The sequence below is a fragment of the Macaca nemestrina genome, chromosome 9 (assembly GCF_043159975.1).
Source record: "Macaca nemestrina isolate mMacNem1 chromosome 9, mMacNem.hap1, whole genome shotgun sequence".
Classification (NCBI taxonomy): Eukaryota; Metazoa; Chordata; class Mammalia; order Primates; family Cercopithecidae; genus Macaca; species Macaca nemestrina.
The window spans coordinates 133517028-133541930 of record NC_092133.1 but is presented as its reverse complement, the minus strand read 5'-3'; the positions used below and the strand labels follow the sequence as shown (position 1 = coordinate 133541930).

Here is a 24903-nt window from a genome sequence, read left to right as displayed (position 1 = left end):
ACACATGGGCCTTTGTGTTGTTTGTTTATTTAAAAAAAATTTTTTTTGACTGAAAAAAATTAGAAAAAAGAGTCATGGTGCATTCCTACTTAAATGAATGCAAAGCACACTAAAATAAAAACCAAACCAAAACAAACAAACAAACAAACAAAAAACAAAAACCTCACATATTTTGAAGGATTGTTTTAAAGCCACACATATATTTAAAGCATTAGAGTGAATACAGTGAATACATTTGAAGGGTAGGAAAATAAAAGGAATTGGGAAATAAAGTGGAAGGAAACCAAATAATGATGAAAACAAGCTGAGATCTGAAAAATTATTTACTCAGCTCAGTGCCCCTGATGTCCAATGTTTTATGGAAAAAGAGAGAGAAGCAGAGAGAAAAAAGAAAAAATGGGTGTGTCTCAAACAAAAGACGATCTTATGCCATGAAATATTCTTTAGCTTTTTAATGATTTTGAGGAAAAATATACACTTAAGAACAAAGAGGAGGGGTATATGACTTTCCGAAGGACAATTACAGCTATGCCTCTCCAACATCCTTCCCTATTTATGGAAGTACCAGATTCTTGTTTGCTGAAGTATCTTGTTAGTCATGGGTTTACACTGTGGATGCAACACGGACTATTTGGACATTTAGAAGAGGGATATTGCTGCCCTCCGAAGCCCAAACCATCGATGTCATTTCATTCTATTTATTTCACCTGCTTATGTATTGTTTGAGTCTGACTTGCTTGCTGGAAATATTGCTTATTGTGGTTGAGGGAGTAGAACAAGAAAAAGAGACATTCTGTTCTAAAATTAGCAATGCTGCCTGGCTTCTTCATATATAAGCATTCTACATTTTTACCCAGCCTCTCTGGGTATTTCCAGAACTACTCTAATTACTTTGCCAGCATTTTTCACATTTGCATCTTTCCTGCTTTTTTTTTTTTTTTTCTTAATGTGTTAAATGTTATGAGAAAGGAATCAAGACGAAAAGGGGGAAAAGACAAATAAATGTGGCCTGTGTTTCCCGATGCGCTGGTGAGACGTCCAGCTTCAGTTTGATCTTTGGTTAAATTTCCTAACAGGGAAAGGCATGTATGGTGGCTGATTTGGCCAAGACTCTTTTTTCAGAGAAAACAAAGGAAACTTTGGGTTGACAGGGATAATAGAACTTCCTATTCCCATGTAAGTGTCTTAAGAGACAACACAGAAAGAATGTGTATAATTTACAACAGCTGAATTGTCTCCCTGTAATTTATCCTTGCCCCAACAAATTAAAGCCTTGTCTATCATCCAAATGAAGGCAAGGAGCCACATGTGTGAGCAGCATGAATGCCTGCGCCCCGAGCTGAGAGCTGGAAACCCTGTGGGACTCTTCCCAAGACAGCTCACCCCTGGCCATGGAGTTGCTGTCAGGACCACAGAGCCTCTTCTGAGTGATGCTTTGTTCCAATCACTCATGTCTCCTGTCCCTAAAATTCAAGTCTCATAGCTAAATGTGTGTAAGTTTAGAAAGATTCTTTCAGCCCTTTTCAAATTTAGAATTTCCCTGCTAACAGCCAGGTGACATAAAATTTCAGTAAGCTCACTTTAAGTATCTTAGTGTTTCCTCATAACTTTCTCCCCCAGGGGAGCACCAGGCACCTTAGACAATTATGGGATGACAAAAAAAAAAAAAAAGCAAGAGTTTGCAAGAAAACATACTGCCATAAATTCCACCTTTGCTGCTTATGAGTTGTACAAGAGAGACAAATTTTCAAAACCCTATGTGGGTCTTCATATCTACAATAATGGAGGTCATATGTCACTGTCCCTTACACTTAGGGGAGTGCCGGGCACATACTAGGGTTTTCCATCGTCACTTCTCTTTCTTATTTGCTACTGTTCTTCCTGCCTTAATACCTAGGAGTGGTAGCTTTCATTCCTATTGACAGAAAGCATATCTAAGCTACTCATAATTCAGTTCCTTATGTTCTCCTACCTCTTCATTTTTTAAAATTAACCCTTTATTCATTGCTTTTGGGGATGGGAGCATGGAAACTTTCACCGCTGCAAGAGAATGAGTGCTCCCCGTTAAAACATTTTAAAATAGTCTATGCCTTTTAAAACTATGAAAAGGATGCTATAATAATTCTAAAAGTTATTTCATCATATACACAATGAAATAATGTTATTTTTCTTTGTTTTCTGCCAAATTTAATCTGCTGTAAAATTATTTCACCGTATACTCATTGAAATAATTGTATTTTTTTTCTTTTCTGCCAAATTTAATCTACTATAAGCCTCTACTTCCCCTGGTTGAAGAAAAACTTCAGTCTCCATCACTATCAAGTCACCTCCATCTCTTCCACAGTATAAGGCAAGAATCCTGGACTTCTATTGGCAGAGCAGGGTTGGAGTCCTACATTCTCATTATTGCGGCATGAGGCATGGGCCCCCACTGTCTGGCAGGCATTGGTACTCTGAGTAAGAGTCGCAGAAGCTCCCCTTTCTTCTCTTAAGGTCTCAGTGTTTGATCCGTGCCTGAAGCCCTGAGCACCCGGGGCACTCATAATCCCTGCTACAATCAGTATTAACTACGTCTTGGTATGGTGAGATGCCTTCCAAATTCTCTCTACCTAGGTTTGGCTTGCATTTACCTCCTACACGAGTTGATCACAACTATTTGAGGCCAAGACCTCATAACTCAAAAAACTAAACACAACTACATTTTGGGGGTTGGGAGAGGAAAACCAACTTCATCTCCTCCAAGTCCTTCTAAGCTCTTAAGCAAGGAGATGATACATACATTAATCTCTCAACATGTGAGCTGATACTTTTCTCATCACTTCTTTTTCTTGGACATTGTAAAATTAATTATGCATACATCATAATTATATATGCTTATGGGGTACATGTGTGCATGTAATATTTTGATACAGGCATACAATATGTAATGATCAAATCAGGGGAATTGGAGTAGCCATCATCTCAAGCGTTGATCAGTTCTTTGTATCAGGAATATTTCAATTACACTCTTTTAGTTATTTTTAAATATACTATAAAGTATTGTTAACTATAGTCACCCTATTTGCTACTGAATATTAGATCTTATTCATTCTGTCCAACTGTATTTTGTACCCATTAACCACCCCCCACTTTATCCCACACTCTCTATTACCCTTACCATCCTCTGTCAACCATCATTCCACTCTGTCTGTGTTCAGTTGGTTTAATGTTTAGCTTCCATATATCCCACACATAGAGAGTGGTAATCTACCTGTATGTGAGTACATTTTAATATGTTACCTCTTTGATATTTTTATCAAACTTCCTTGTAGTGTTCTTTTTCTAAGGATATTAAAGTTGAGGAAATTAACGTTTAGAAAGATTTAGTGATTTATTCAAGTTCACTAAGCTAGTAAATGATGGAGAAAGAATTTAAACTCAGGACTGTCTAATCCAAAAAATGGCATTCTTTCAATTACATTATGCTATACTCCAATCATAGAATTATGATGACCACTGTACTAGTCAGTGTTTTCCAGAGAAACTTAACCAATGGGATATATATATATAAAATGAATAATATATTAGACATATATAATTACATATCTATTATACATATATTTTATATGTGGCTAATATATCTAATATAACATATTAGATATATAAAGAATATATATGATGTAATGAATATGTAATGAAATTTATTACAAGTAATTGGCTTAAGCATTATGGTAGGTGGAAAGTCCCATGATCTATCATCAAAAAATTAAGAACCAGGAAAATCCATGCTATAAATTCTAGTTTGAGTTCAAATGAGACAGAAATAGTACAGGATGGTTACAGGAAGATAGAACATTCCAAACAGCAGTTTCACATACTTGTAAAAAGGAAACTGTTGAAATAGCTGCATCAGTTAGGGGCCAGTAAGATCCTGACAACCACAGTGTGGGCCAAGCTGACTAAGACAAACTGGACTCAACACGGTACTGGATTTGACCTAGGTTTCACCTAGGACTTCATTCTATGCTCATTAACACACTAAAGCACACACCCGTTAGTGACATGACAGTTTCAGGATAATAGTTTGGCTGTGTCCCCGCCCAAATCTCATCTTGAATTGTAGTTCCCATAATCCCCACACGTCGTGGGAGGGACCTGGTGGGAGGTAACTTAATCACAGGGGCAGTTACCCTCATGCTGTTTTCATGATAATAAGTGAGCTCTCAAGAGATCTGATAGTTTCATAAGAGGCTTTTCTCTCCTTTGCTCAGCACTTCTCCTTGCTGCCACCATGTGAAAAAAGGACGTATTTGCTTCCCCTTCTGTGGTGATTGTAAGTTTCCTGAGGGCCCACCTAGACATGCTGAACTGTGAGTCAGCTAAACTTCTTTCCTTTATAAAGTACTCAGTCTCAAGTATGTTTTTATTAGCAGCATGAGAATAGACTAATACATGGGAACACCTGTATTTTGTGTAAAAATAGGTGACACCACAGCTATGAGAAATCTTTATCTTTTTCCAGGAATCTTCATGAATATTCCACCCCTTGGTTAAAGAAACCCCTAAAAGTAGAAGCCCCAAACTTCATGGTGTGATTCATTCTCCTGATTATAAAAAAAAAAGTGTTAAAAAAAGTGTATACTTTTTGCTTTGCAATAAATCTCCATACTTTGCCCATTTTCTGACTCATTCTTGATTTCCTTATTGTAATGGTGTCAAGAACTTGGGCACCAACTGGGATTAAGATCCTACTGGCATTTGGGGACCTCTCCTAGCCTATCAGTATCACAGAGGCCTGAGAACCAAGAGTGCCAATAGCATGAGTCTGAGTCCAAGAGTATTAGACTGATGTTTCAGCTCAAGCAGTCAGGTAGAGAGAGAATTCAATCTTCCTCTGCCTTTTTGATTTTTGTTCTATTCAGGCCCTCAGTGGGTTGGATGAGGCCCACATACATTTGGGAGGACCATCTGCTTTACTCAGTCCACCAATTCCAATGCTAATCTCATCCAGAAACATTCTTGGGGCACTCCCAGAAGCCATGTTGAACAAGTGTCTGGGCATCCTGTGGCCCAGTCAAGTTGATGTACATGATTCACCACCACACCCATCATCCTTTCAATGTGACATCTGATGCAGATGTATCTGTGGCAGAAAGTCTCAGGTCACTTCAAATGTCATTCTTTCAGATTCCTTTTGACTGAAATTCACAGTTAGAAGCTTGGAAATACATCCTCACAGGTTTATACAGGCTTCATTTAAAGCAATCTGACCATAATCTATTAGATGGTAGTATAATCAAAAGGAAAAAAATAACTTTTCTTTGTTCTAAAATAAGTTTCTCAACATCTCTTAAGAAGTGGCAGACCAGGCACAGTGGCTCACACCTGTAATCCCAGCACTTTGGGAGGTCAAGGCAGGCGGATCACAAGGTCAAGAGATCAAGACCATCCTAGCTAACATGGTGAAACCCCATCTCTACTAAAAACACAAACATTGGTTGGGCATGGTGGCACGTGCCTGTAGTCCCAGCTACTCAGGAGGCTGAGGCAGGAGAATCACTTGAACCTGGGAGGCAGAGATCACGGTGAGCTGAGATCGCACCACTGCACTCCAGCCTAGGGCATAGAGGGAGACTCTGTCTCCGAAAAAAAAAGAAAAAAAAAAAAAACCAAAAAAAAAAAAAAAAAACCAAATAAGTGGCAAAGTTATTCCTGAATAGATCTTTGGGTCTACACCAAAAGCGTGTACCATTGCCCTTTTGAAATGGCCCACCTACTATATATATTTTTTTCTTTTTTTTTTTTTTGAGAGGGAGTCTCACTCTGTTGCCCAGCCTGGAGTGCAGTGGCGTGATCTCCGCTCACTGCAAGCTCCACCTCCCAGGTTTACGCCATTCTCCTGCCTCAGCCTCCCAAGTAGATGGGACTGCAAGCACCCGCCACCATGCCCGATTAATGTTTTGTATTTTCAGTAGAGACGGGGTTTCACCATGTTAGCCAGGATGATCTCGATCTCCTGACCTCGTGATCTGCCCACCTTGGCCTCCCAAAGTACTGGGATTATAGGCATGAGCCACCGCGCCTGGCCACCTACAATATATTCTTACATGGTTGCTGCTGCTGTCACTCATGGCCTAGCGCAGTTTGCCATGGTGTCATGTTGGTGTGTCGATCTAGTGTCTGGCAAGTATGTTCTCCATGGTCCAGGTTATCCATGTAGAGCTCTGTGAGCACCCTAGATGGTAAGACTTAAGTATAGTAAGTAGTATGGTGTACTGCTTAGAAGTTCATGCACTGGAGTCTGTCTGCCTAGGTTGTAATTCTGGTTCAACTACTCACGAGCTGTGTGCCCTGGGTAAATTATGAACTATTTCTAAGCCTTCATTTCCTAATCTCTAAAGTACTGGTAATAACAGCATCAACCCCATAGGTTTGTTTTAGCATCAAATGGGGTTATGAACATAATTTATATAGGACACTTTGAAAATTATGTGTTTGCTATGGAGAAAAAAAAGTATGAATTGTATATTACTACTGCTCGTCCATCTGAGCCCTACATTTCTGTAGCAATTCACCTGTTCAGGGATGTTCTCTCCTTTAGGTTTATGCCCTTTGTTTCAGATCAGCTTTCTACAAATAGAAATAGCTGTTCCTTAAAGCTCTATCTGGGAGTACCTTGTAGGCTTCTCAAAGGTCATGTGTAAAAGGGAAACCTGTTTTCACTACAAAGGTGGCATCTTGTCCCTCCTGGAGTGAACTTTTGTGCAATTCCTAATCTAGTGTCATTGGCTTGGTCTTTTCTGCCACTTCGCATTGTCCTCAAGCCCTGATTAGAAGATTATAAAGGGATCCCCTCCCCAACAAAAAAAAAAAAAAAAAAAAAAGAACCAATTTTTTGGCTCTCTTGAAGCCGTCAATTTTTTTCCTTAGTTCTTAGTTCACGCTAGAGAGGCGCTGGGGCTCATTATGCAAATTAAAATGACTTATACATAACCCAAATCACCTTAGGTTATACTAACGAGCCCTAGATAAGAAAGAATGAACATAAAATGGCATCAAGGGTATTTAGGAATAACTGCCCAACTAAAAGAATAATGAGGTAAATTGCAAAGGGAAGCTATGGAGCGATTTTTAAGATAATATTTTACACCTTCAAATGCTTTTAAAAATACATTCACCTGCTAATGTGTAGAGCATCTGCACGGTATATGTGAGGAAGAAGCCTTTCTGAATATTGAGCAATGAAACTGAGCTTGACAAGCTGTGGGCTTGATCAGAAGAGGATAATTGGCTTCTTTAACGCCAGTCTTGAGGGTCAAAGGGCACCATTCTACCCTAAAACTTGCAAATTTGGTGACTAGAGATGTCAGTGAAAGGACATTTCACTGTGCCTCACAGGAAGGGAAAGTAGTGAAAGCATTGGCTTCTCCAACAACATAACTCTTCTCCAGTCCTGTGGGCCAACCTGACCCTGTGGGGTGGATGTTTCCTGCCACTTTGCATCATCCTTCCGCTCTAGCCTTGTGGGGTGGCCCTCTTCTACAGGACTAGAGAAGAGTTATGTGTTGCTGGAAAAGTCAGCGCTTTCCCCATGAGGCACAGTGAAATGTCCTTTCACTGATATCTTATCACCACATTTGCATATGAAACTGTCCAGGACTCAACCAAGCAGAGGAGCGTGTGCTAAATCTACAAAGAACACAGAAAAGCATGAAAACCCTGCTACTTCAGGAATTCTCAGTTTGAGGATTGTATGGATGTCATCTCCCTCTTGGAGTAGGTGGGGAAGGGCTCCATTTCTGAGAAAAGAATGTGCCTTAGATAGTTTAAGCAGTAAGACATTTATTATTGAATGAAGTTTGAGCATAAATGGTATGAAATGACTTAGAACCTAAAGTGTGGGGATCACTGATTGGTCAAGAAATGAGGAGTGAAGTCACAGGCAGGGAGATGAAGAGATGGCATTCCTGTGCTGAGTTGACTCCTGGGGGTTGGGGGGGTGGGTCTTTAGATCGGTTGTTGTCATTTGTTTTGCTAGAATTCAGGATTCGAAAAACACCTTAAACAATTTTTAGGTAACAAGGTTCAGTGTCAGAGATTCTGTCTGTGAGAACAATGGGAAAGCAGGTGGTCAGAATGCCATGTGACTCCTGGTTCGTTAACCCCAGCAGGGAAGCAAGTCAAAATGAACTAGTGCACTGGGTTCAACGCCTAACTAGAATTCTGCCTAAAACCCAGCTTGTAATTCTCATTAACCCTGCAAGGGCAGCTTCATTCCCAGGAATGATTCCCAAAACCATGTTGCAGATCTGAGGCATCAAAAGCTATCACGTGCCTCTGCCATGATCAGACAGCTGTGGAACCAGGGAAGTACCAGCCAAGCTGCTGGATCTGCAGAACCCTGATCCTGCCACAGTCCCCTCTAAATGCATGCCCAAGTCCTGCCTCTCTCGTTTGACTCCTTCAGATGCAAGATTCCAACGAAAGAATCTTATTGACAATAGCTACAGCATACCTAGGAACCCCAGCTGCCAGAGACTGTCCCATAGAAAGTGTTACAGCTCTTCAGGCTCTGTGTACTAGATACACTCCCCATATATATTAAATGAGCAAGTTTATAGAATTTACCAAAGTGTCATTGAAAATCCCAGCTAGCCATGACCTTGGGGAGTACGTTTCAAAGAAAGGAATGAGTAAGGGTATAAAACCGATGTTTCTTGAGGAAAGAGCAGACTGTGGGAGGCAAATAAAGCTATCCACATATGATGGGAAGGTGTGTTTCCAAATGTGGATTGCTACAGGAGTGCAGGAGTGGCCCTTTTTGTTTTTCCCTGGCTGCTTCATGGAGGTCTTACATGAAGCTTCTCTTGAAGTTTCTCCTATAAACAATTTCATAATGGCATTTGGGTGTTTGTCATGGCTGAGAAGAATGAAATTACCTGCCATTCTTCCCGGTAATGTCTTTCTTGATGTGGCAATATACAGAAAGTGGTCTTTACAAGGAGTTATTTTGGAGATATTTGCAGGAAAGCACATTTAGGCACAGGAGGAGGGGATATTGTGGGGGGGACATCAAGGATGAGCATTATAACATGTGATTAGCCATTTCAATGTTAAATAAAATCAATCTACTACATCAAGGGCATTTAGGAATAACTTCCTGACTAAAAGAAAAACAGGGCCGGGCGCGGTGGCTCACGCCTGTAATCCCAGCACTTTGGGAGGCCGAGGTGGGTGGATCATGAGGTCAGGAGATCGAGACCATCCTGGCTAACACGGTGAAACCCCGTCTCTACTAAATATACAAGAAAATTAGCCGGGTGTGGTGGTGAGCTCCTGTAGTCTGTGCAGTAAAACCAAGGGTTTGCCTAAATGTATTGCTTCCAGAGGCACATTGACTGATGACCAGTACATTATGTAAAAACTCATGCCAGATGGCATTCCAGATGTATTTATTCAGAGAGAAATAAAAATAATAACTAGACAGTGTTCTAAGCACTTTATATTATTAAATCATTTTGTTACTACCACAACACTTTGAGGTCAGAACTGGAACCAAAAGAGGTTAATAACATGTCCAAGTTTCTGCTGCCAATATGCAGCAAGGTCCGGATTTCCATGGTGGCAGTCTGACTCTTTAAGTTTGCACTCTTAGTCACCTTGTCATGCTGCAAGAGAGAAGTCATTTCTATGGGAGCTTCATTTTCTTTCAATGTCAATGTAAATATAAATGCACATATTCTATTAGTACTGAGGCAAAAGCAAAGTAGAAAGAGCAATATCTAGCGCTTTGGGAGGCTGAGGCAGGCCAACCACTTGAGGCCAGGAGTTTAAGACCAGCCTGGCCAATATAGTGAAACCGCATCTCTACTAAAAAGAAAAAAAAAAATTAGCCAGGTGTGGTAGTGGGCACCTGTAAGTCCCAACTACTCAGGAAGCTGAGGCAGAAGAATTGCTTGAACCTGGGAGGCAGAGGTTGCATGAGCCAAGATCACGCCACTGTACTCCAGCCTGAGTGACAGAGTGAGGCTGTGTCTCAAAAAAAAAAAAAAAAAAAAAAAAAGAACAATATCTAGAACTAAATAAATGTAGATTCTATGTGTTGATATGTTGGAAGTTGAATAATTGTTGGAAGCCAAAGATTGTCTGGAATTTACAGCTGAGACTTGACTGAAGAGAGTAACCATATTAACACCATCCTCCATTTAAGGTCACACAGAAGATGAACTAAAGCTGAATCCACCGAGGAAATAAGGAACTGTAGACAGCCCAAGGTCAGAGACAATTCTCATAGTCACATCCACCAAATGGTCATGTCAGTTGACGGCTGGAGACAAAGTTGGATGCATATGCATGTATATCTAACACACACCCAAGATATATGGAGAGATTCCATCCATTGTTTTGAAACACATGTATTGAATATCTCACGTTAGTCAACTAATAGCCATAAGAAAGGTCAGAGTGAAAAAACAATGGTAGTTACATAATAGCACCCAGGATTATGGTGCCCAGAGGACACAGGCTAAGTAAGCAGCACCTCATTAAATAACACTTGCACCAAATCTCTCTTCCTACCTGGTCTGCACACTTTATAACACCATGTGTCATACTGTGTATATGTGTTGTTATAGAAACAGAGATGAGGCAGGAGCTTTAAAAGCTATACAGAAAACTATAAACTAATATATTTTTCTCATGATTGTCCTTCAAATAGTATATCTCCATGCCGCCTTTTAGAACCAGCTGAATTGTTCTCTTGTCATATAGATTTACCCTTGATGGACATTAATGCCTCATTTTTCACTTTCCTATGCATTCTCTTCTTCATGTATTCTAATTGATAACTTCCGCCTTCACATAACCCAGAATTGAGCACAATACTGCAAGCATTGGTCTATGTGATGCCCAGAAAGCTGACTTATTCATTGACTCCCTTACCCTGTTCTCTTTTTGCCGCCCAAGTGAGTATTTACTTTTATTACCTGATGCATGTCATATTAGACCGTATTGACCTTACAGTCTTTTTCATACAAATTATTGTTAATCTAGGTCTCCCCTATGCTATAACTTATTTCATTTTGTTGGGTTTAGCCCATCTTTCTGATCCAGGCTGATGAAGAGGGTTGGTTGGTGCCTCTTTACAGTGACTTTATTAGCAAATCAAATTGGTAAACTTCTCAGCTTTCAGTCATTCATAAATTTGATAAGCAGATCTTTACTATAAGTAGTTGCTAAAAATGTCAAGCCTGTGATAACTATTGCTAATATGCCTTGAAACCTTTGGAGGAAGAGCTCAGTATAGGTAAAAGGTATATTATGTCTACATTTAATGAAATTATTAATGTGATAATTATTATTTTCTCATATTCCTCTCTATTATTTGTTCCTTGATTCTCCTTACCTGTCTTATTTTGGTTAATCAAAATACTTTGCTTTTCTATTACATTTCCTCTACTTGTTTCTTACCCAAATTGCTTTTTTTTTTTTTTTTTTGAACATTTTTTCTCTAGGATTGTAGTACATATATCCACATTAGCAAAATCTATCTTGGCATTAATATTATATCACCTAATGATTAATTAATATAGGAATTTTACACCTCCTTCTTTCCTCCATACTCTTGTTATCATGTTTTTCTACTTACATATTTAAGTTCATTACTTCTACAGATGATTTATTGAATTTCTCATAGTTATTATTATTTTTTTTAATCTCAACTGCTAATTTCTATATCTGGTTCATCTGTAGGTCTATTTTTGCAGAGTGATTTTACTTTTTGCATATCTTCTCACTAAAACAATTACATTATGGATTTTATATTGGTGAGACTCTGAATTCTATTATCTTTTTCAAAGGAATGAAGAGTTTCATTCTAGTAGGAGTTAAATTACCACAAATCAACTTGAACTGGTAGATACTTTGTTTCAAGTTTTGTTAAGGTAGGTCTAGGTCTATTTTGTTTTTTCCCTTAATTCTTGTGTGAATCCTTTCATTTTGTATGTGGTACTCCTAACTTTTTTGAGAGTTCAGTGTAAAGCTCAAAACATTTTCCAAGCCCTGTAACCCAACGGGACCTGATTTCTTATCAGGTGGGGAGCTACTAAAATCTCTTTCCGCTGTCTCAGCTTTCTCCTGAGCCCCTTGGTGCCTCATCTCACAAATACACTGTTCAAGGTTTAAAGTATTTGAAGGGAATTTATAGGCCAATTTGGGGGTTCTTCCTTCTGTGTTTCTATTCTTTCTGGGATTCCTTCTACCTCTCTCAATTTCCAGCCACCTTGCATCCCCTGACTTTATCCTCTGCCTCATCAGGCTAACAAAATTGTGTTTCCACAGTTTTATTTTATTCCACAAATTTTATTCCACAAATTTATTGCAAAAAGAGGAAGGAAGAAGACAGGAAGGGAGGGAAGGAGGAAGAATAAAGAACATGAGATTATAAAACTACTGTAATACTAATGTATCCATCCCTGGTAGGGGGAACTGGGGATTGTCTTCAGGGGAAAGCTGTGTTGCCCAGATTCTACCCATTATGTTTTCCTTCTTTCAAGGGTTAAATCCTCTCCAGCTTCTATCTGAATTGGGTCATTCTCCAGTGCCTTCAAACAACTTTTTAAATATAATTGTTATTAGTAGGAAACTCTCCAGTGCAAGCTACTCTGCAATCACTGAAAATCGGAACCAATGATATATTCTAAAATATAAATGCTTTTGATCTAAAACAATTAATTATGTCTATAAAAGAACACAAGGATCAAATAATACCATGAATAGATCTGGCTCTGAATCCTAACTTCTGTGATTGCAGGAAAGTTACTTCATCTGTAGATCTTATTTCTAAGGTAGCCATTTTCCCAGGAATATTGTGAGTCTCAAAAAATATTAATTCCTTATCCCATCCCATTGTTAAGGGCAACTGAAGAAGATTGAGTTTAACATTTTGAAGCAATTTGAACACTGCAGAGGAGACGGAACCTCTCAGAGTTAATATAGCTCCCCAGGTTGCTAAAGCAACTGAGAGGCTTATGTACTGTAAGAATATGATTCGTTCAGTTCTATAAATAACACTGCATCCTTGCACTTGGCGTAGCTTCTTTTTTGGGAACAGGGAGGGAAGGAAAGAATGTCAAGACAAATTTACTTTTTCAAATAATTTTTAATGAATAAAGGTGATGATACTAGTATATCTTCTCTCATTTTCATTAAGTCCTCTTTGAGAAACAAGTTAAAGAATAGAAATGTATGGGTTCTTTAGAAGCATAGGTCACACATACATAAAAATGACAGCAAGAGGCTTTTTTTAAGGAAAAAAAAGGGTAATTATTTTTCTATTTCAGATACATCTTAGAGATGGGTCCTTAGGTTGATTGAAGCTAGTAAGCATGTCATGTGACCCCTCTTTTGCTCAAAACAGTTTGTTTTCCAACCTATAGATTGTGGTACTTTCTAGCTCTCTCTAATTTTGTTTCTTGTGTTATCTGTGTAGTCAACCATTGAAAAATAGTTTTTAAAATATTCATATATGTGGATCTTATTTACTACTAGGAGAAAATTCTAGTTGTGAAATGTTGGATATTGAAACGTATAAACCAGATTTGGATTTGTGATAAGGTCTATATTCTTAAAGTTTTGAAGCCTCCTAGTCCATGATTTTGTATATATATATATACACAAATATATATATATATTTTTTTATACATCCACATATATACATATACATATACATATATACATATATGTGACTTTACACAATGTAGACATGAAACCAAAATTGAAAAGGAAAATGGGAATAAAGACTTCACATTTTCTTACCTATACTTAGGATTTGTGCTTAAGTTTGGGCAGAAAGGGGTGAGGAGGCTAAGACAGTGGTTTTGGAGTGAGAACACTGCACTCTTCAGCAATGATACTTTTCAAAAGTCGTTGCAGATAGAAGACATACTAAATTTACCAAATTAGGCAGAAACGCAGGTATTTCAGGGAGCAACAATATGCATGTGCAAAAAGGGGAAGGAAGAAGACAGGAAGGGAGGGAAGGAGGAAGAATAAAGAACATGAGATTATAAAACTACTGTAATATTAAGAAGGTGAAGTAGTATTACATCACGAGACTAGGTCATGTCATAGAAAAGAATACTCTTAATGATCGGTCCGCTGGGTTTGAATCTTAATTCTGCCTAATTCTTGGTGAAATTATGAAAATTCTCTGAGTTTTAGTCCTCATCTGTAGACATGGAAATAATATCCAACACCCACATGTGTTTCAATGTTATGATGAAGATTAAATTAACTATGATGTGAGAATATGTGCCACAATATCATATGGCGAATGTCCATAGGTAAATTGCAGAGGAGTGATCAAATCAGTCAACCAGACTTCCACATTCACTCTTACTTAGACATATGCTTTTGGCACTTTTTTTTTTTCAGAGAAAAACAAAACAGACAAACAAAAAATCTGACTCCGCAGTTTATACAGAAGCATTGCTTTTTGTCCAATACGTAATTATTCTGCAATATACAGATATGTCACTAAAGTTGCTTTAGCATTTTATGTTTTTTCAATAAAAAAGTTAACATTTTTATTTCTAAATGTTAAAGAGGAGACTGAAAACAAGCTGCTGTGAAAGATATTTTTGAAATTATGTGTTCCGACAAGGATCAGAGCTAAAGAGATAACTAACAGTTATTAGTGTTCAAATCCTAAATGATGTTCCAGGTGGTAAAACAATACATGACCCAGTTCATCCACCCATCCCTTTGATCAATGCAATGGAAGGTTTAGCAGCAGTGTTCACTGCAGATGACCTCATATAGATGGGATGTGCTTGGTTCATCCCTACTGTAGCTCCATTTTACTGAACATTTATTGACCTTAAGGATATTTTCTATATAACTTTATATAATGCTGTCAATAATCCCCTAAGGCTTGTTCCTTGTTCACAGGGGAGGCAGCTGAGGCTCAGTAAAGTTTCCCAAAGTCACACCACCAGCAAGAGGTGAAGCCAGATTCAAAATCAGACCACTTGCCCATCAGAACTCCACAGTGGCATATACCTTCCCTAAGAGGACTGTCAAGGAAATTTCTGTGGTTTCTCTCTATTGGGTGAAGAGATCAGACTAACACATGCTGGGGTTTTTTTTTCCCCCCTGTTTTACCTTGGCTCTTTCAAAGTATTATAAGTTGGAGGTATGTGCAACTAAACACAAAAGGAGTCTCTGAATGAGAAAGCCGGCTGCCAGCGGACAGCCTCAGGAGTGTGTGAGTGTACGAGGCTTTGTGAATATACGTGCTTCTCCCTGCAAGTCGGGAGGGCTTCCAGACACTGTACTTTGCCCATGCTCGTTGGTTGTAAGATAATTGCATGTGTATACTGACCTCAGGTGTTTTTGTTTCTGTAGCGACAGTTAGATGGTGGTTACCTACTACCCTTTCCCTTGACTTCTTCCGCCTCGAATGCAACCTGAACTCATTGACTAAAAACTCTGAGTCTGTGCCCAGACCTCCAGTGGCAGCAGCATGTGGGTCCTTAAAGAACATGGTCTGAGAACATCTGGACACAGACTCATCATTAAACATATGGTTTCAGAGAAAGACTATTTTTCTACAGATGATTAGTGATCAGAATAGACACCAGATAAGTTTCTCAGAAGAAAGAGAGATTTCAGTCTGAATGCTAAGAAAATATTGTCTGTGTAGATGCCTGTATGTTTGCAAGCATCAGAACTTTAACCTTGCAGCATACTTTGCAACCCCCTGTATTACTTGAAAATTTCATGTTCTCCAATGTAATGGTTTAAAACAAAAGTAGTACTGGACACCTCTGTAAGGTTAATTGGCACAAACTAGGTTATCATAAAAGGAAGGACGAAATGAGAAGTTACCAAAAACTTGTCAGGATAACCATGCAGGAATAAAGATATTTCTATTTAATGGTTTATTTTATGTGCAGGTCTACTTTTATTCATTTGTGTTTCAATACATATTTGCTGGAGATAAAATAATGAATAAAACTGTACAGTTTTGCCCTCTTAAAATGAAGAGACAAGTAAATAGACAATTACAATGCAGTAGGATATGAACTTTAATAATACAGCATGCTGTGATAGCCCTTAAGAGGGGACCCTGAATCAAGAAGGATAAGGAGGCTTTCTTGGTGAAATTAGTGATTAAAATGTGCTTAAAGAATAACTAGGGGCCAAGGCAGGCAGATCACGGGGTCAGCAGTTCAAGACCAGCCTGACCAACATGGCGAAACCCCTTCTCTACTAAAAATACAAAAATTAGTTGGGTGTGGTGGTGGGCACCTGTAATCCCAGCTACTCAGGAGGCTGAGGCAGGAGAATTGCTTGAATCTGGGAGGTGGAGTTTGCAGTGAGCTAAGATCATGCCACTGCACTCAAGCCTGGGTGATAGAGCAAGACTCTAGACTCCATCTCAGAAAAAAAAAAAAAAAAAGAGTAAGTAGGAGATTTACAGAGAAGGATTCCATGGGAAGGAACACTGTGAGGAGAAGTTAGTTCCGCTTTGCACACACTGTCTTGAAGGTGTCTCAAATACATACTAATAATAGCTCATATTTCTGCTGAGTTCTGGGAATGTGTCAGACAAGTTTTAAATGTTGTCTCCAATGCTCTCAACAACCTGAGGAGGTAGATTTTTTTATCCTGCTTTTTACAAGGTTGAAATAAATGTTTGTGAGTCATTCGCATATTGACTGTAATGGAACCAATGGGAGGGCGTGAGGGTGCCCAAGGGAGGCACAAAGTGAATGAAGAAGAGAATCATGGAAGGTCCTGAGGAAGATCACCCAGGAGACAGAGGCTGAACAAGTGATCGGATGGAAGACAAGCCAGGACAATGCCCTATCATGGAATTGAGAAAAGAGTTGGCATCAAGAAAGCAGATGTCATCATCCACCCTGCTGGATGAGAAGACAGTCACTCTGAGGGCGGAGTGTGGTTGTCGGGAGTCAGAACATCTTCCAGGGAACTGAAGGGAGGGCAGAAAGTAAAGAAGGAGAGACAGGAAGGAGAGCAACTTTCCTCTCAATAAATACCAGGGTGAAAGGAGAGAAGAAAGAGAGGGCAGTACGAAAGTGGAGCACGGGATTGAGAGGTTTTGCTGGTTTGTGTTTTTTAGGTTGGAAGAGACCAAAGCATGTTTACATACTGAGGACGAGAACGGCAGGAGTGAAGGAAAGGTTGAAGAATGAAAAGGGGAGAAAGTGGAGGTACCTATAGGAAGGCATCTCAGGGAGCCCTAGGGGGTGGGAACCGGATGCAAGCAGGGCTTTGGCTTAGGCTGGGAGGAGGAGGAACGATTCTTTAATACAGCCGAAAGGAAGGAGAGAAGGCTGCAATGTGGACATGGGTAGATAGCTCTATTCGGTTCTCTCTACCATAACCCTCACTCCTCACGTAGATTGTTTGACAAAATTCAATCCCGTACAGCAGGTCCTCCAATGCGGTCATTTCATTGCACAGAGTTTCATTACAACATTGATGAGAAATAATAATAGTAATAATTCTTTGCTTGGACCACTGTGTGGAGTTTGCACATTATCCCCATATCTGTGTAGGTTTTCTCTGGGGACTCCAGTTTGCTCCCGTGTCCCCAAGATATGCATGTTAGGTGACCTGATGTGTCTAAACTGTCCCCATCTGTGTGAGCATGGGGGTGTGTGTGTGAGTGAGCCCTGTGGTGGGGTGGTGTCCTGTTCGGGTTAACTCTGAACTGTAATAATTGGGTAAACAATTCTCTGACTTGTTTTTATGAATCTTTTAAAAATATAAGTGTAGCTTACATTTAGTTTAATGTTTAATATTAGAAGGGTTTTGGTCTTTGTATAGATGTTTGGCATTGTTTTTGTGGCCAGAAATATGCCACAGGAACGTAACTTGTTTATATCAAATAGTCTATGGTAAAATTGGTTTCACTCTACACAGTTTAGTTTACAGTTGTAGTTTTCAGAAACCTATAGATGACACTGAGGGCTTACTAGAATGGATTCGTTAACCAAAAGTACCCTAATGTAATTGAGATTCACTGAGATGTTTAGTTACATCTGTTTCTTGTTCAGCCAGCCACATACTAGTTAGTATTTGCTAACAAATAGCAAAGAACATTTTTAAAAATCAAGGGCGAGCATAAAATTAACATATCCCAACACCTCACTTATTCATATTTCTGACTTGGTTAGCCTTCTTAAACATTGGGAAATATTGTCAGGATTTGCCATCTGCATTAATATGTCAAAATCAGGGGGAGTGAAGAAGTTTGGTGACTTATATACAGCTTTGAAACAAACAGGTCTACACCATCTTGGTTCTTGTATTGGAATCCTTTTTGTTCCGTGTTGCCGCTGAAGTTATTTTCGGAACATCATATGGATTTTTCATTGAAACATCTGTGTTAACTTTTATTATCCCTGGTCTGTTTTGTAATTTTGGAAACAGATATAAAGAATCGCAACCCAAAGCACAGTAATATAGTGGGAAGCATCCTTCATAAGTCAATTGAGGAATTTAATAATCTCTTTAGAAATAAGCTCTGCAGCTATGAGAAAAATGTGTGGGTTAAAGGCCTTCCAATTAAGAAAGGTTTCTCTGTGGATTTATAGGCTGGTGGTTCACTCTTCCTGTTCGTGTTTCCATAGCAACTGTCAGGTAGATTTTCTGCTGCTTGCTAGGAAGTTGGAAATGTTGAGTCTGGTTGAGCCTTTTCAATTCAGTGAAGCTTAAATGAAATTCTTTGCAAGGAACTGGCATTTAGCCTGGGTCATTTATTCATATCTAGAAGAAAAAAAATCAATTATAGTAATCAAATGTGCAAATTTTTTATTGGGATTATTTTTGGTACATATTTTGTGCTGTAATCTATTTTTAATGGCAGGGTACTAAAGGTTTGAAGGACTGCAGCTGGCCTCTTCGCTATCTGATGGCTTGTGGCTTTAATTACAGCCCAAGACATAGGAAGGCATGCCTTTTTCTGGTATACTTCTGCAAGCTATAATCACCCCTGGTGATATTCAGAAGCAAACTAGGATCCAGGAGCCTCATTAGGTTGAGACACCTATATTGCAGCAAATATGATGTACAACCTTTTATTCTTTCATTTTTCCTGTGCTGTTGGTTATTTGAACTAAAGCTTGGGAAAATAAATCATGTATATGCCACCATTTAAACTTCTTAGGAGTCTATTGTCTTCATTTTCCCTTCAGATTAAGCCCACTTGGGTGTCACTCACTATGGTTAATTTCAACCCACATTGACTGATGCCTGACAGCTCCATGTAGGACAGTCTCCTTTAATAAAAAAAAAAAAATCAAGCATGTAGGTGGGCAAAGTGAACTCTTTACATAACATGCAACACATGCCACACAAAGGGAAGATATCTAAGGGACCATGCTTAGTGTGTTCTTTTGTTAGCATCTTTTCTCACTGGCAGAGAAACAGCAGCTTCTACAGAAAATAAGTCACAGTCCTTATTTCATACAGTGGTGCTATTTTTATCTCCCAGCTCCCCTGTGGATATTTATTATAAGATATATTATTTACAACAATGGCTTTATATGCATATTTTAGTTCATTTTGTTGCATTCCTCCTTTATCATTTGTATTCCATGCCTTTACCTACTACAATGACCCTTCATAAGATATATAGTAATTGATTGCTGTCAGGAATACAAATAAAACTGAGAAAGAGAGAGAGGGAGGGAGATTACAAAAGTCAGAGCTGAAATATCCTTTACTTACTTGCCTTGCCTTGTCTCATTTTCTTCCTCTTTGGTCTAAAAACTGTGCTTTCTTCCATTAAGCTAAGTAAAAACTTTCTGAGAAGAGCAATTGAAGCTGAAGGAAGCTCACTCTTCAGTTGCTATACTAGGAAGTGGAAATGAAGTTGCTCGGTTCTGCTCTCAACTTTATTTACTCTAAAAGGTGGGCAATTTTCTCTTAAAATAAATCGTATTTGGAGTTACGTGGCTCAGTCAGCACAAGATGCATCTATGCCCAGGAACTGAGATTCAAAGAAAGGGAATGTTCTGCTGAAATCTGGAGAGACGGCCAGGAAACAGACTTGCTTGGTGACAGCATACACTAGAATATCCACAAGCATGGACAGGGTATCGTTTGACCACAGACATCACTGGGACTCGGCTCTACCACTTGTAAACAGAGCCATCCTTAGTAAAAGCAAGTGATGGAAGCCTCTTGCTTTGGGGAAACAGAAAGACAGATGTTGGCTGCCACCCGTCGGAGGCAAACATCAGGCCTTCCTTGCTGCCAGCATCTATATGTTGGGTCAGAGCTCTCTCCTCCTTCACCTGCTCCTCTGTCCAGGCAAATGCCTCTGCCTCCTCCAGTAGCTTTCGTCCAGTATGTGGTCAGGCTGTCCCTGAGCTGTCCCCATGGCCACTCAAGGGATGGGGGACAAACCGTTGAGGGGGCCACTGCCCCATGCTACTCCTTAGCTCAGTGCAGCTTTAATTCAGAAAAGGTGCCCTTTGGGGCCCTCTCTGTGCCCTTGACTTCCAGACCTTATGCCCAGTCTGTGAGGCTATGGTACCTGCTCCATGCACTCCCAGCCTCCAGGCTGCCCTGAGCTCTCTTCTTCCAGACTTTAGTTCCTGGGAAAATGGAGACCTTTTCTGAGTGGGCCTCAGACCCACGTTTTTGGCTTTGCAGTGAGATGACTTTCCATGGACTATGCCCCCCACCTACCCAGCTCCTGTCCTGCATCTGGCTCATGGCAGACATCCTGCTTAGTGCCACTGAGCTGAGCTGCAAAGACGCTAAGGTCCTCTCTTCCCTCCACTTCCCCACCTTCACTCCCAGTACGCTGGCCTGATTTTTCTCTTTCTTTATGTAAGGCTGTTTCCTCCAGTCCCTCTGCTCTGGCTTAGCTCATTCTTCATTTTCCCAGTAACAACATGGCAGGGTCAGGAGTCAAGTGTCCGCTCCCTGCAGTTTGGATCACCACCTCTTCCTGCCACTCCCCAGTACCCACACATCGAGACTTTATGTAAATACCAATTCAAATGTTGGTAAAAATCTATCTTTACCCCTGGTAATTGTCCCTCAAATGTCTCTTTTCAGAGCTGTAATGATTATTAGCCAGTTACTTACCTTTTCTAAGCCTCAGGTTCTGAATTCACGAAGTAGGTTTAATTGTGTATAAATCATATTGCTGTGAAGACTGAATTAATTGATGCATATAAAATCTGTAAAGAAGTGGTTGGCACTTAGAAAGTGCTTGATAAATATTAGCTTTTATTGTTGTTCTTTGTGGGGTTTTTGTTTGCAAAGAGCCTAAGCTTTCAAATCCTACAGATATGTGTTTGAATCTGTCCTCTGCCATTGACTGCCTGTATAATTTTGAGTACGTTTTAAAATTTTGCTGAGCCTGTTTTCCTTCTAGTAAAATGAGGGAATTCAGACCTGCTTCCTAGGACTGCTAAGGGCATTAAATGAAAGGAGGCCTTTGTGTTTTCTAGAAAAGCAGTTCCCATCCTCCCCACAGTAATAACTGTTTTTTCTCCTTCAGCTGGTTGTTTTTTTAAAACTCTTATTTAGTATTCTTTTTTATCTTTAGCTCCCCATTGGGTGCCTAAAACACTTACTCGTAATCTTCCTCCATCTTACTAGCTCTCTTCTTGGAAATCATTTCCCTTTCCTCTTTGATCCTAAGCAAAACCTCTGCTCCATCCATGCCACCCCTCTTAAAATACCGGAAGGCAAGTGATCCGCCTTTCAGTGCCTTCCTGCTTGCAAAGCTGGGTGAGGTTTTTGTTTTTCTTTGTTTTGTTTTGTTTTTCTTTTTGTTTGTTTGTTTGTTTGTTTTTGAGATGGAGTTTCCCTCTTGTTGCCCAGGCTGGACTGGAATGGCATGATCTCAGCTCACTGCAAGCTCCGCCTCCCGGGTTCAAGCGATTCTCCTACCTCAGCCTCCCGGGTAGCTGGGATGACAGGCACGCACCACCACGCCCAGCTAATTTTGTAGTTTTCGTAGAGATGCGGTTTCTCCATGTTGGCCAGGCTGGTCTCGAACTCCTGACCTCAGGTGATCCACCCTCCTCGGCCTCCCAAAGTGCTGGGATTATAGGTGTGAGCTACCACGCCCAGCCTGGATGAGTATTTTTAAGAGGCTGCCTCTAAAAACAACGCAGTGACTCCCTTCACTGGGATAGGATGCCACATCAGAACGAGGGCATGTGTTAGCACAGTGCAGAGAGTAGTGACTAAGAGGGATGCCTTCCAAGCACCTCTAGCCCCAAGGAGCCCACTCCCAACTCTAAGCGTGAAGCTACCCCACTGGCAGAGGCGGGAAGTGCCCGGGGTATCTTATGTCCAATTTCTCCTATCTCTAGCCCAGTTTCACATTTGGGTTTTTTTAGGGTTTTTATTTTCCTAGCTCCTCCATCCCAGATGTGGTCCTCATTCCCTTGTTATGGCTGCAATCCCTGCAAGTGCAAAATGTGGAATGATTCTTGTCAAATCTACCCCTTCCAGATTGGCTGACTTGAAGATCAGAGCTTTCCACAGAAGAAAAGACTTCCTGGCTCAATGTGTCAGCTCTGTTTCATGTAGCTAGATCTTTCAATTTGTAGCATAACCCCTGCAGCACTAGAGAGAAAAGATGATATGTCTGAAATGCTGAACTATGGTCACCCCTGTCTACCATTATGTTTCCACAGGCATTTCTATAAAAAGCTGCAAAACCAAGGGGTCTGAGATCTGACACCTGAAATGGCTGCAATCACACAAAGGCACCCCTTTTCACGTCCCTTGTTGATTGACCCATCCCATCCTGCCTTTCAACACACAGCCCATAACTCTATATTTAGGGCAGTGGCCGGCCATATGCTGTATACATGTTCCAGACACGTCTCACTCCTCTCTTGGATGGCTTCCCCTGTGAATTTGGTGTTAAACTCAGGACTGTGTTCCCAGCTCAGCTCAGCTGCTTACTGTGTGACATTACACACTTTTCTGGAGCTTTCCTGGGTTTCATGCTCTATAAAATAATAAACAATAGTGACAGCTCATATTATTGAGTGCTTTCTGTCTGCCCAGATCTTATTCTAAGTGTGTCCTATGTGTGAGTTTCTGGGGATGCACCAGTTCCTTTACGCTTCACCACAGTCTTACAAATGAGATATTACTGCAGAGGAGGAAATGGAAGCACAAGTGCTCCCAGGCAGTAAATAGCTGGAATTTGCACTCAGAGCCTATATGCTTAATCCTAATACTCTGATTTCTTTGAATTTGCAGGTTGTAATATATGCAACTACAATCAATTCTCATTATTCACAGTAGTTAGAGTCTATAAAGTCACTGCAAACACTGAAAGCAAATACTGAACCCTTACTGCTGGAGAAATACAGGGCTACGGGCCCACGAGTGTGTGATTACAACATTTTCATCAACTAATCAATACGTGACCTTGTTTTGTGTATGTTCTTGTTTAAAGCCGTTTAATATACATCGTTGATGCATTAACGTTGAACTCGTGGCCCACAGCACCAAAACTCAGGCCTGAAGAAAGCTTATATAACATACAGATTTTCTCCAAAAGGCACGCCGCAGCCTTCTTGCCCTTAGGGACACTAGATAAGACTCCAGCATTACTCTTGGGGGCCATTTTAAACAGAAAAATCAGTAACAAAAGGCACAAAACCATGAAAAATGTAACATTAAATAGACCACGAGAAGGAGGCTTGTTTACAGTATGAGAGCTGAGACACAGGTACAGCCTTACCTCGAGCCTTATTCAACCTCACCTGGGAAGGCAGGTGGGCAACTTTGGATTTTTTTGGTTGTCCTGCATTTGTTTGCAAACAACTGCAGAAGCAACAGTGAGTATTGATTTGGGGTGTTACAAATACATTTCAGTGAGTAGGTGAATTCACAGATATGGAATCTGTGGATAATAAAAATCAACTGTACATAATAATGAGGGGAAAACGTCTCAGAAGATCTTGAAACAAGATATTCTTCATTACAGAATACATTAGAATATCCACATGCATAGACGGATGCATCGTGTGGCCACAGAGATCACTGTAACTCAGCTCTGCCACTTGTAAACAGAGCCACTGTGAGTAAAAGCCTAGTTGAACTAGGAGTTGGAGTTGAGGGGAGCATAGTAGAGGCAGGGGCTCTCCTACTTGCAGAGGTACGGTTCTATTCTATTGTTTTTCTGACCGAAAAAAAAAAAAACGGAAAAGGAAATATTTTGCTCACCTCTTTGCATGATGGATGAGGCTTTATCTCTCAGAAATACTTGTATATCTTGACTGCTCTTTTCGGATTTTAGAAACATGTTTTCGCTTGTGGATACACAGTCTCTATGCCTATGACTTATATTTCTCGTTCTCTGCAATGGATTGGAATGGCATCTCAGTAGCAGATACTAAATCGTATTTTCTCTAGGGAGAAGATAAATGACTGGTAAAATAAAACAATGGAAATTAGTCCATTCCCATCCCATAAGCTAGCTCTTGGGATTTGTAAGCCAAGAAGTAGAAGTGGCTGAACTGGGGTTAGAGGGAAGCAAGGTTCCTGGTGTGGTTCTTTATAATCTTGCTAGTCAAAGATGGTCTGTGGACCAGCAGCAAGTGTTACCTAGGAGCCTGCAAAAAAAAAAAAAAAAAAAAAAAAAAAACAGACGCTTAGGACTCCCTGCAGATCCACTGAATTCAAATCTGAATTTTAACAAGATCCAAGTGTGCTTCCTAAGTACATGAAATTGAGAGAAGCAGAGCTTTGCAAAACCAAGCCCAGATCCCAGCTTGCCATTGCTTCACAATAGCATTTACCTGTGAATTCTCTTCTGGGCTCTTGAGTCATCACTCTGAGCACAGCTTTTCACAGTGCCAAGGTCACTGGGACCCCACCACAAAACTCTAGAACCCTCTG

General features: G+C 40.0%; 2 long non-coding RNA genes across 2 annotated transcripts in view; one reads left to right on the top strand and one right to left on the bottom strand.

Annotated features, from left to right (window-relative positions):
- Window positions 1–24409, bottom strand: part of LOC139356122 (uncharacterized) — a 30016-nt gene extending 5607 nt beyond the window's left edge. The window contains exon 1 of the long non-coding RNA XR_011607518.1: window positions 24229–24409. This is a non-coding gene — a long non-coding RNA (uncharacterized lncRNA). The remainder of the gene's footprint in view (window positions 1–24228) is intronic.
- Window positions 16563–23018, top strand: LOC139356121 (uncharacterized). The gene is made up of 3 exons (XR_011607517.1): window positions 16563–17216; window positions 19803–19923; window positions 22680–23018. It is a non-coding gene; the product is annotated as an uncharacterized lncRNA (long non-coding RNA).
- Window positions 24410–24903: the final 494 nt, after the last annotated feature.